The sequence below is a fragment of the Dipteris shenzhenensis genome, chromosome 18 (assembly GCF_047967505.1).
Source record: "Dipteris shenzhenensis isolate YYH24624 ecotype China chromosome 18, Dip_SZ_1.0, whole genome shotgun sequence".
NCBI lineage: Eukaryota > Viridiplantae > Streptophyta > Polypodiopsida > Gleicheniales > Dipteridaceae > Dipteris > Dipteris shenzhenensis.
The window spans coordinates 37364377-37373938 of NC_141613.1; the positions used below are offsets into that span (position 1 = coordinate 37364377).

At 38.9% G+C, this 9562-nt stretch overlaps 1 pseudogene; it reads right to left on the minus strand.

The window, feature by feature from the left end:
• Positions 1 to 5411: 5411 nt before the first annotated feature.
• LOC147891186 (U6 spliceosomal RNA) lies at positions 5412 to 5531 on the minus strand (annotated as a pseudogene).
• Between the last annotated feature and the right edge of the window lie 4031 nt (positions 5532 to 9562).

Here is a 9562-nt window from a genome sequence, read left to right on the forward strand (position 1 = left end):
GGGGGGGGGGGGTTCATGGAGTAGGATGGGTTGAAAATTTGGGTTGTGGTTGCGGTTAAGACGAGAGAGGGGGGGGAGGGGAGATAAAGGAAAGGGGGAGGGATGGGCACATGGGTAAGGTGGCATGGAGAAGGGAGGGAAGGGGAGTTGGAACATATATTCGTTATCATAGTGGAGAACGTAGAGGGGGAACTTATAAGATATGCAAAGAGGATGTAAGGAGGAGAGAGAGGATGAGGAATGTGAAAATTATGTTCATCTACTAAATGCAAAGGGGAAGGGAGAGCATGTGGGAAATTTTTTCATTTTCAAAGTGTATAATCTGATAGGTTTGACCTCATATTTGGATTCCTCGTTGAATTCCGGTCATTTTGAGTACCAACATGACCATATTCCGATAAAATTTGAAAAGATGGTGTTTTTGTCATTTTGGCCTGTTTTGGGCCTACTCAAGGTCAAACGTTTCAAATTATACACTTTTAAAATGAACATATCTCCCATAGTTCCTCTCTTCTACTTTGAATATGGACATATCTTCCATAATTTTTTGCCTCCTACTGCCACTCATATTCGCCCCCCCTTGTACATAGTATACACTCTTCCACCCCTCCCACATGCTATGAAAATGAACATATCCTATATCCTCTCCCCCTCTTTCTAACCTCCCCATTTTTCTTATAACAAAAACACATATGGATTTCTAAGAAAAGCTCGCAAAAACAAAGGAAATGGTAGAAAAGCTCACATTAAAAAGCTCACCAAAAGATTTTTCCCATGAGGAGGGTGGATATTTATGTCACTTCTCGACGAGTTTAAGGATTTGGTGCATGGTCCTATGCACCTTACGGCTACCAATGGGAGAGATCTCTTTCTTGATCTTCATGTCAATCTTCAACAACTGATTGTATAGTGCATTGCTCAAGGAGACGACGGGTGGGATGATATACCGTGGATGATTCAAGGTGAAGAACTAGTGATACATTGGGAGGACTTTGATTTCAATTCTACTCATTGTGCGGTGATCGAGCTACTTGCTACTTCAAAGGTAATTAAAAGGGTGTCCTTCTTCGAAGGGTGGGATGCTCTCCAAGCTTGGGGGGAGATTTGGCGCATCTACTTATTAATTCCTGTGGATAAGCTCGTCTTGAATGGTTTATTCTCAATCTCACTACAAAGGTTTCTAGGGCTCGGCTATGGTTGGTAATGCTTCGACCAAGAAATCCCTTTGTACCTAATCAACCCTTTGTGCCTCATTTTGAGCCTCAAGTTGTAATTCTTTTTGGTCTAAAGATAAACTATCAGCAAAGGATTGCAAGTTTATTTGGTGTTGAACGTCTTGCTCAAGTATTGAATTCTCCCCACCCTCTTCTTCTACCTATCTTGGACTACCGAGAAACTTGGGATGTTCAGATTTTAGTCTTGGTGTGATGACATCTTGGATCCTTCAATTTGATGGAGCTTACAAACCTTCGACCAAGGCTACTAGCATGGGTGTGAAGCTCACTTCACTAGGTGGTGAGGAGTATTGTTATAGTAAGTCTACACTTTTCAGTATTTGCAACCAAGCTGAGTACTCGACACTCATTTTTGGGCTACAAAAGGCACAAGAACATCATGTCAAGCAACTTGAGGTGCAAGGAGATTCTCAACTAGTGTGTGAACAAGTTAGTGGAAGGTGGAAAGTGCGGAGCAAAGGCTTGGTTCCATGACATCAACAAACATTGGAACTTTGCAACCAATTTGAAGAGGTAAAAAATCAGCATATCCCTCGAGCTCAAAATTTAGTTGTTGATTTCTTGGCACGTGAAGCTTGTACTTCAATCACTCATGAAACAAGTGGAAGCACCACCCCAACAAATCTGCAAGCCATGAATGAGGGTGATCATTTGTAAGGAATGCAAAGGTTGTGGTCATCATGAAACTAAGTGTTGTGCATATTTGATACAAGTTCATCGACTTCGGAACATCATCAGAAATGTCCTTAAAGACATTGCTGAAAAGAAGGATGCCAGACCGCACACCCCTTGAAGAAATAGCATGGCGACTAGAAGAACTGGAGGAAGCTGAAGGTGATGTGCAAGCTCTCCAACTGTTGACATTTGTGATGGCATTCTTGTTTGCCTTGATGAACAACCTCATGCAGCGCCATGTCTCTAACCCTTACTTGTAAAGATGGATGCAATGTCATGCCTCGACCAATAAGGATTGGTCCTTTCAAGATTGTCTATGAGCTATTCTATGCTAAAGATTCTTCCCGTACAGTATTTCACAATACACCAGTCACACCCTACCCTGCCTATGTGTGCTTTGTGTATGTATCTTCACCTGATTTTTAGTTCAAGCTTCCCCTTTCCATTGTTTGCCAATAGATAAGCCTCATTTTGCCTCTCTCTTTTCCGTTTTCCAAGCATAGCAGACATTCCTGTGTTCTGTGGATGGGTTGAAGAAAATCCAAGTGAGTATCTTGTGGCCTTTAAGCATTGTGTTTCTCTCAACTTTCTTACTGAAGATAGATGGTTGTTGGTTCTTCCCACATTTTTAGATGATTTTGCCAAGGTGTGGTACGAGAGGCAGACTGATGAAGTTCAAGAAAGTTGGCCCCGTTTGACTGTAGCATTGGTCGAGTATTTCGGCAAAGAAGAGGAGCCCAAGAATGTTCATCTATTGATAGCGAGGTTGAGGCAAGAAGAAGGAGAGACAGTGCATTGATATGTGGATTGAGTGGCTAGGCTCTTGAATTTCCTAGTAGCTATGCATCCAGATAATGAGGGGTTTTTTGCCGGAATGACTCAGTATGTGTTGAGCCATATGGTGTCTGGTTCAGCTAATGAGTTTCGTCTCAAGTTGAAGTGGGAGGACCCGAAGACCATGGAGCATGCAAAGGCAATTGTAGTGAAGTTTGATAGAATGTCTAGTAATCTAGTCATCATTGCTCCTTTCCCTTTTGCAACGACAGTCAAGGTGTCTCATGGTGGATCCATCTTAGCAAAACCTCTTCCTCCCCCATCTTCTCCCCCTCCTCTGCAATATGTATCCCCTACCCCTATTGGTGTACCTCCAACTCCTGATATTGTGAAGATTATTGATGAGCTCCACATTGAATTGATGGAATTAAAAAGTAAGGCTACTCCTGCTCCACATGATAAGTCCCAGTTGGTTTGTCACGGTTGCAATCAAAAGGGGCACTACCGCTCAGAGTGTCCAAATGTTCCTCAAGTGCATCTCATGGAGACTTCCAGATCAGTTACTGGGGGGTCAGATAATGATGAGATTGAATGTGGCAATGATAGTGAATCAATTCCCTCTAAAAGCTGTAGTGAATCCGCAGATGATAATGAGCCATATGGACTTCACATACCCTACCAAATTGCATGGATTTTTCTTATGATAAAGAATTTGAGGGTCTCTTTCTCCTCCTTTGGATTTTTCCTTCAGGTTCTCTTTCTCCTCCTTTGGATTTTTCTTATGATAAAGAATTTGAGGGTCTTGATGGACTATTCGATGATGAAAGCATCAATGAGCTCGAAGTCTTGACAGTAGGGGCCGACAACAGTGAAATCCTCACCCCTTCTTCTCCCCTTGATGTTGTGAGTCTCTTGGAACCTGATGTGATTATATGTGGTGATAGCATGGGAGAGATGTTTGAAATGTGCTCAGAAGATGCTTTGATGGATATTGAAGAACAATGCAACCAACTATGGGTTGAGCTTATTAATGAGAAAGTCATGGTGTTAGATGAAGTGTTGAGTAGTAAGGATGAAGTTGATGCCAAGAAGTTGATGGATGTGATGCATGTTGAAAAGGTCTTGATGGTATCTCTTGATGATTTCACAAGGTATGATCCCATGATTGATTTGGAAAGGAGCTCCGAACTATTCTTGAAAGAGTCAATGTGGGATGGTGTTTTCTATCAAATGATAGATTTCCCTCCATATGGGGGGGAGTATGTTTTGGAGGTCCTTCCATCCCAAACTAGGGGGAGTGACCCGCTCTTGTGTGCTTTGATTCAACATCCGGGTTTTGTGGCCCTTTTGAGTAGTAACCGGTTTGTATTTGATCTAGGGCATGAGGAGATGGCAGTGGCACCATAGATTGTTTTTTATCGAGGAAAGTATAACAAGCGTGAGGAGATGGTAGTGACACCACATATTGTTTTTGATCGAGGAAAGTATAACGGTAAATGAACACAAACTCTTGGATCTGTTGAGGTCCAAGATCATTTCTAGAAACCACATGAGAGGAAGGTGTTTAACAAAAGGCATCTCAAGCTTTTTCTTGTTGTGTTTTTTTCCTAGGCATGAAATGCTATGCATTTCCTGCCTGGGGGGGGAACTGTTATGGATAAATTTGACCAATGAAAAAGGCATAAATATGTGTGCGTGCTTGTATGTGTGGCAATAGTATAATAAACTATGGTGTGCATAGGGTCCAGGGTTGAGGTGGCAGGGCATGACCATGTGCCACCCTTCCATGTAAGAGGACCCATAAGGTGTGTTGTACATAATCCATGGTAGTAATATTATAAAATGTTAAGGAGGCATGGCCCCCCCATGTGCCACCCCTCCACCTCGGCAGTCTCATGCCTGCATTTAGTGAGATATGGCCCAAAGTCCATGGGAGAAGTAATATAAAATAGGTGGAGATGGATATTATATTGGGTTATTCCCTCCATATAGGATAGGCCCATGTGGGGGAGGTATAGAAGGTCCAAGAGTGCAAGTTAAATAATGGGGAAAGTAGGATGAGGTGGCAAGATTCCTTGTGCCAACCCCCCACTTGTCCTCCTAGATGTTTGAATGTATTATAAAATTGGGAAGAGACCAAGGGAGTATCATAGACTTGGGATATGGGAGTTGATATATGTGGAAAAATGTGGCCAAGCGTTATCGCACACAATTGAGAGTGTGTAACCGCCTAGCCCACATGGGAGACTCTTCCACACACACCATGCATGTGGGAGGATGCATTTATTGGGAGACACCCTCTCTCTTGGCTATAAAAGGAGGGGGCTATTCCTTGATGAGACACACTCATTCTTGTAAAGCCACCTAGCTAGTACTTTGATATTTTCCCTCATCCTTACTTTCAAATAAAGCATGACCCTCTTCCCTTGATGTCTCCATCTCTACATTCCTCCTCCACCCATATACATACTCCTCTTTCCCCTCTCCCTCTCCCCTTGTGCCATAGTCTCCCTCTTCTTTCCCTCCCCACTTAATCCCTTTTTCCCACCCATGTTAACTCTCCTCCCCTCACGTTCCCTATTCCTCTACGGCCCTCAAGCGTTGCCGTACCTATCCTCTAGCCTTTTGTCTTGATTTCTTTTCTGGCTAATAGTACCCATTGTTGCCGCCTACTCCCAGGATGCTCTAGGAGGTGAGATGGGGTCTAGATCACAGTCTATAATGCTAAAAAAATTGGACCATTTCTCTATTTGTGCATATTGTCATCCTTGTGCAACGGTTATTCTAATCTTCTCTATTTTGTTCCAGAGCCTTTTTGTTTATTATGTGTTGTTGATGCAAGATAATGCTGCTCATCACTATTAGGACTATGAATTCTCTCTTTAGGTATTTCTGGAGCATGGTGCTTGGGAGTAAATTTCCACAATATATAAATTACTGTGTGGTATTTTGGTTTTTATTGCATGGAAAAAGCAAGCAATAGTATGCTACCATGTGGTTGCTTTTTGCCACATGGTAGCATGTGCTTGCATAGTTTTACTACATGGTAACCCAAAATACTGCAAAAATAACCTCTATACAAATAAGCAACATTCCCATTCAATCTGCATAATTCCCACCAATTCATCGATCATGAAACTTTTCCATGTTTTTCAAGTTTTTGAAAAGTGTCTACATATGTTACTCAGGGCCAAGTGTGTGGCTCACAAATGTTGACCAGATCACCTTGTCCTATAACGGACATGAGAGAGAGTTAAGCCTACATCTTCTTCGAGTCTTTTATTATATATGAATAGTTAGAATAGAGATAGTCAGCATATGTACAACCAGAATGTGAAGACCTTGGAAAGGTGTATAATCAATTGTTTGTATGACTCCAAATTATTAGAATGCTGATAAGAATTCATGTTCTATGAATACATTCTATTTTTTTTCTAAGTTCTATTCAAAAGATCTATTTGTCATTTAACACTTGGCAATCTTGCAAGTTTGTTTGAGCTTCCAAATGTTGGTGAAATGCAACAACTATTTAGATCAACATTGTGATTTGGAGGGAGCAAAATCAAGTAGCATGCAAAATCATTCTAAAATGGGCCAAGGCTACTAGATGTGATCACAAGCACAGAAGAGCACAAGCCACTAGCAACAAGCTTGATTGCTACTGATACTAGTGTAAATATATTTCAAAATGAAAGAATGCAACGAAATTCTACTAATGTAAATACATTTCAATATGAAAGAATGCAACACAATTCTACACTAACACTAGGTGTTTTGGACTTATCTAACACTATAGCATTCCCAAGTGTGGTTAATAGAACCAAGGGGCAACTTTAGTTTGATCTTTTATCATCTGCACCAACAAAAGAAAAGTAAACGCATGCAATAACAAGTTCAAGTTATGGCTTTATAACCATCACCTGTGTGGGATTCTAAAGTTAAAGCGACCAAGTTCAGTGGAATACCTAGAGAGGATGGAGACAACCACATAGGTCAGTTTGAGACTAGATGATAGGCTAGCAACTTTGATGTTTTGTATAAACATGATGTGAAAAAATAGCAATTTATTACCACACTTGTGGCTAAAGCTATGAGTTGGTTCAGTATGGTATTGCTCATTCTATGAGTTATGATGCTTCAAGGCTTGGATTCTCGGGAAGATTTTATGAAGAGAAAACACCTAAAGAAGTATTTAAAAGAGTCAAGGAGCATGAGCCAAGAGGATCTATTAGTAGAGGACCATGCCCACAAATTCAAAATTCTCGATCTACTTATACAAAGACCAACTCAAGAATAGTTGGGTAATTATTTCTACAAAGATATTAAAAGAATTATATGAATTTGATAGATTGCGAATGGGACCTAAAGTGGAATAATGCATGAAATTCAAAAAATTCAAAAAAGCAAGCCAAAGGTAAGTTCTAATATTCTTTCAGTCAGGTATGGGAAATCCTTGAATATTAAACTATTTCCAAAAACTAGAAAGGATATATCTAAATTAGAAATTTGGAAAAAATTATGAACAATTAATTGCTAAGTTGATCGATTAATGAGCAGACTACGTGAAGATAGAGGAACAAATAGTGAATATGGCCCCAAATTTTGAAGATTTGCATGTCTATCAATTTCAAGTCAAAGATATAGATTATGAAGCTCCCACAATTCATGTTCAGTTCAAAGATTAGCATATTAGATGAGTTCTTCTGGATGGAGGATCAATGGTAAATATCTTACATGAACCTTTTTAGAAATGACTTAATTCTTTTGGCTTGGAACACAAATTGTTTTAGGTAAAAAAGACGGATCAAAGAAGAGTTAAACCCTTGGGAATTGCATGAGGTTTGGATATCACTATTTTTTGTCTTACTTTTCTAACCAATTTTATCTTTGGCTTGAAGAAGGCAAAAGTACCTACTCTATGCTATTGGGTAGACTGTGGTTGCAGACAGCTAAAATCAAGCAAGATTGTGGTTCTAAAAAAGTCACTATTAGTAAAGGTAAAAAGAAAGTGAAGTTAGGTATGATTACCAAAAAACTACATAATTTTGTTAGACCTGTGTATACAAATGGGGATTAATATGGTCATTGAGGTTAAAGAAGATGAGAGATAGGCTTCTCAATAGTAATCCATCTTGGGTTCTAGTCTTTGAAATAGATGTAGAACAGATTGTGCGACAATATCAAAGAAATAGTAGTATGGATGTAGATATGGAAAATCATCATCCCAAAATTACAACAAAAAAGGTGAAATCGGACATAGAAAAAGCGATAGAAGATATACAAGGTGCAAACAAAGACAAATAGAATTTTGATTGTAGATAAAATACTCAGGATGCAAAAAAAAAAGGAGGCAATCATTCAAGCAAAAAAGCCTATACGAAACACATGATAATGAGGTCCAAATTCGTGGAAGATGAACTTCAAAATTTGAATTTGGGGTCGGAATGGTCATCTCAAGTGGTGATTTTAAAGAACATTTACAAGAGTTGTTACTAAAGTACAAATATATTCTTGCATGGCATTACGTCGACATGAAGGGAGCTGATCCTACATTCTATCAGCACAAAATCAATCTAAAAGAGGATGCCATCCCAGTTGTTCAACAAAGATACACAATGAATTTGAATTATGCCAAACAAAACAAAGAAGATCTTCATAAGGTTTTGAAGGCTAGATTTATCTATCCATTGGATGAGATAAAATGTTATCATTCATTGTGATTGTTTGCAAAAAGAATGGTAAACTTCATATCTATGTGGATTATAGGAAACTAAATGCTACAAAAACACAAGGCCGGTTCCACTTTCATTTGCGATACTATTAGATGCAGTAGCAGGTCATGAAATGTATAGTTTTCTTGAAGGGTTTAGTGGCTAATAACCTGATTTTGATGGATCCATAATAGAAATAAGACACCTTTTATCACCGAATGGTGATCTTTCTTTGTAACGTGATGACATTTGGTCTTAAAGATGGCCCTGCCACTTTTCATAAATGGATTCAAGAAGATTTTGTAGCTTTTCTTACTAAATTTATGAGAATATATTTGGATGATTCCAATGTATTTGGCAAGAAGGCAAAATCGTATTCAAGACTGAAAGCTCCATTTTAATAAATGTCGATTGGTTAAAGCTCAAATGAATTCTAAATCTTGACAAATGTACTTTCGAAGTCAAGATAGGAGTCTTGTTGGGACATATTATTTCAAATGAAGGAATGACTATTGATCTCCAGAAAGTTGAGGCATTTCAAAAACCCTTGCACCAAAAAATCTAAGTCAGTGAGGAAGATCTATTGGACAAATCAAATGGCATAACCAATTTCTCAAATATCTATCTCATATATGTTATCCTTTGACAAGCTTCACCGAGATGGATGCCCTTATATTTGAACTAATAAATAACAAAGAGCATTCAATTTATTAAAGAAAATGTTAATAGTTACTTCTACTTTGCAATATCCACATTGGGACTCCCTTTTAATTTTTTTGTAGATGCCTCATGAGTAGCCATTGGAGAAATTGTCTAGCATTTAAGCTATATGAATACTCTTATTGCAAGAATTTTATTACATAGTCATTCATACCCCATGTCGATGATGTGCTGTTGTTGGTAATCGACAACATGCTATTGTTGATTATTTGAGTAGACTTGAATTAGGCAAAGTATTTGAAGGTATTTTTAACAAGTTACATGATGCATCTCTCTTTCATATTCAGCCACTTAATTTTGACAAGCGTTATGATCGAATGTTGTTTTTCTTGTTTCATGATTTGCTTTTGGCATCTTTGTGCAAAGATCAGAGGAAAAAGTTCTCTCTAAGGAGAGTGATTGTTAGTGTTTTATATGAAGCGGTATTGATTAAGTTATACGAAGTTG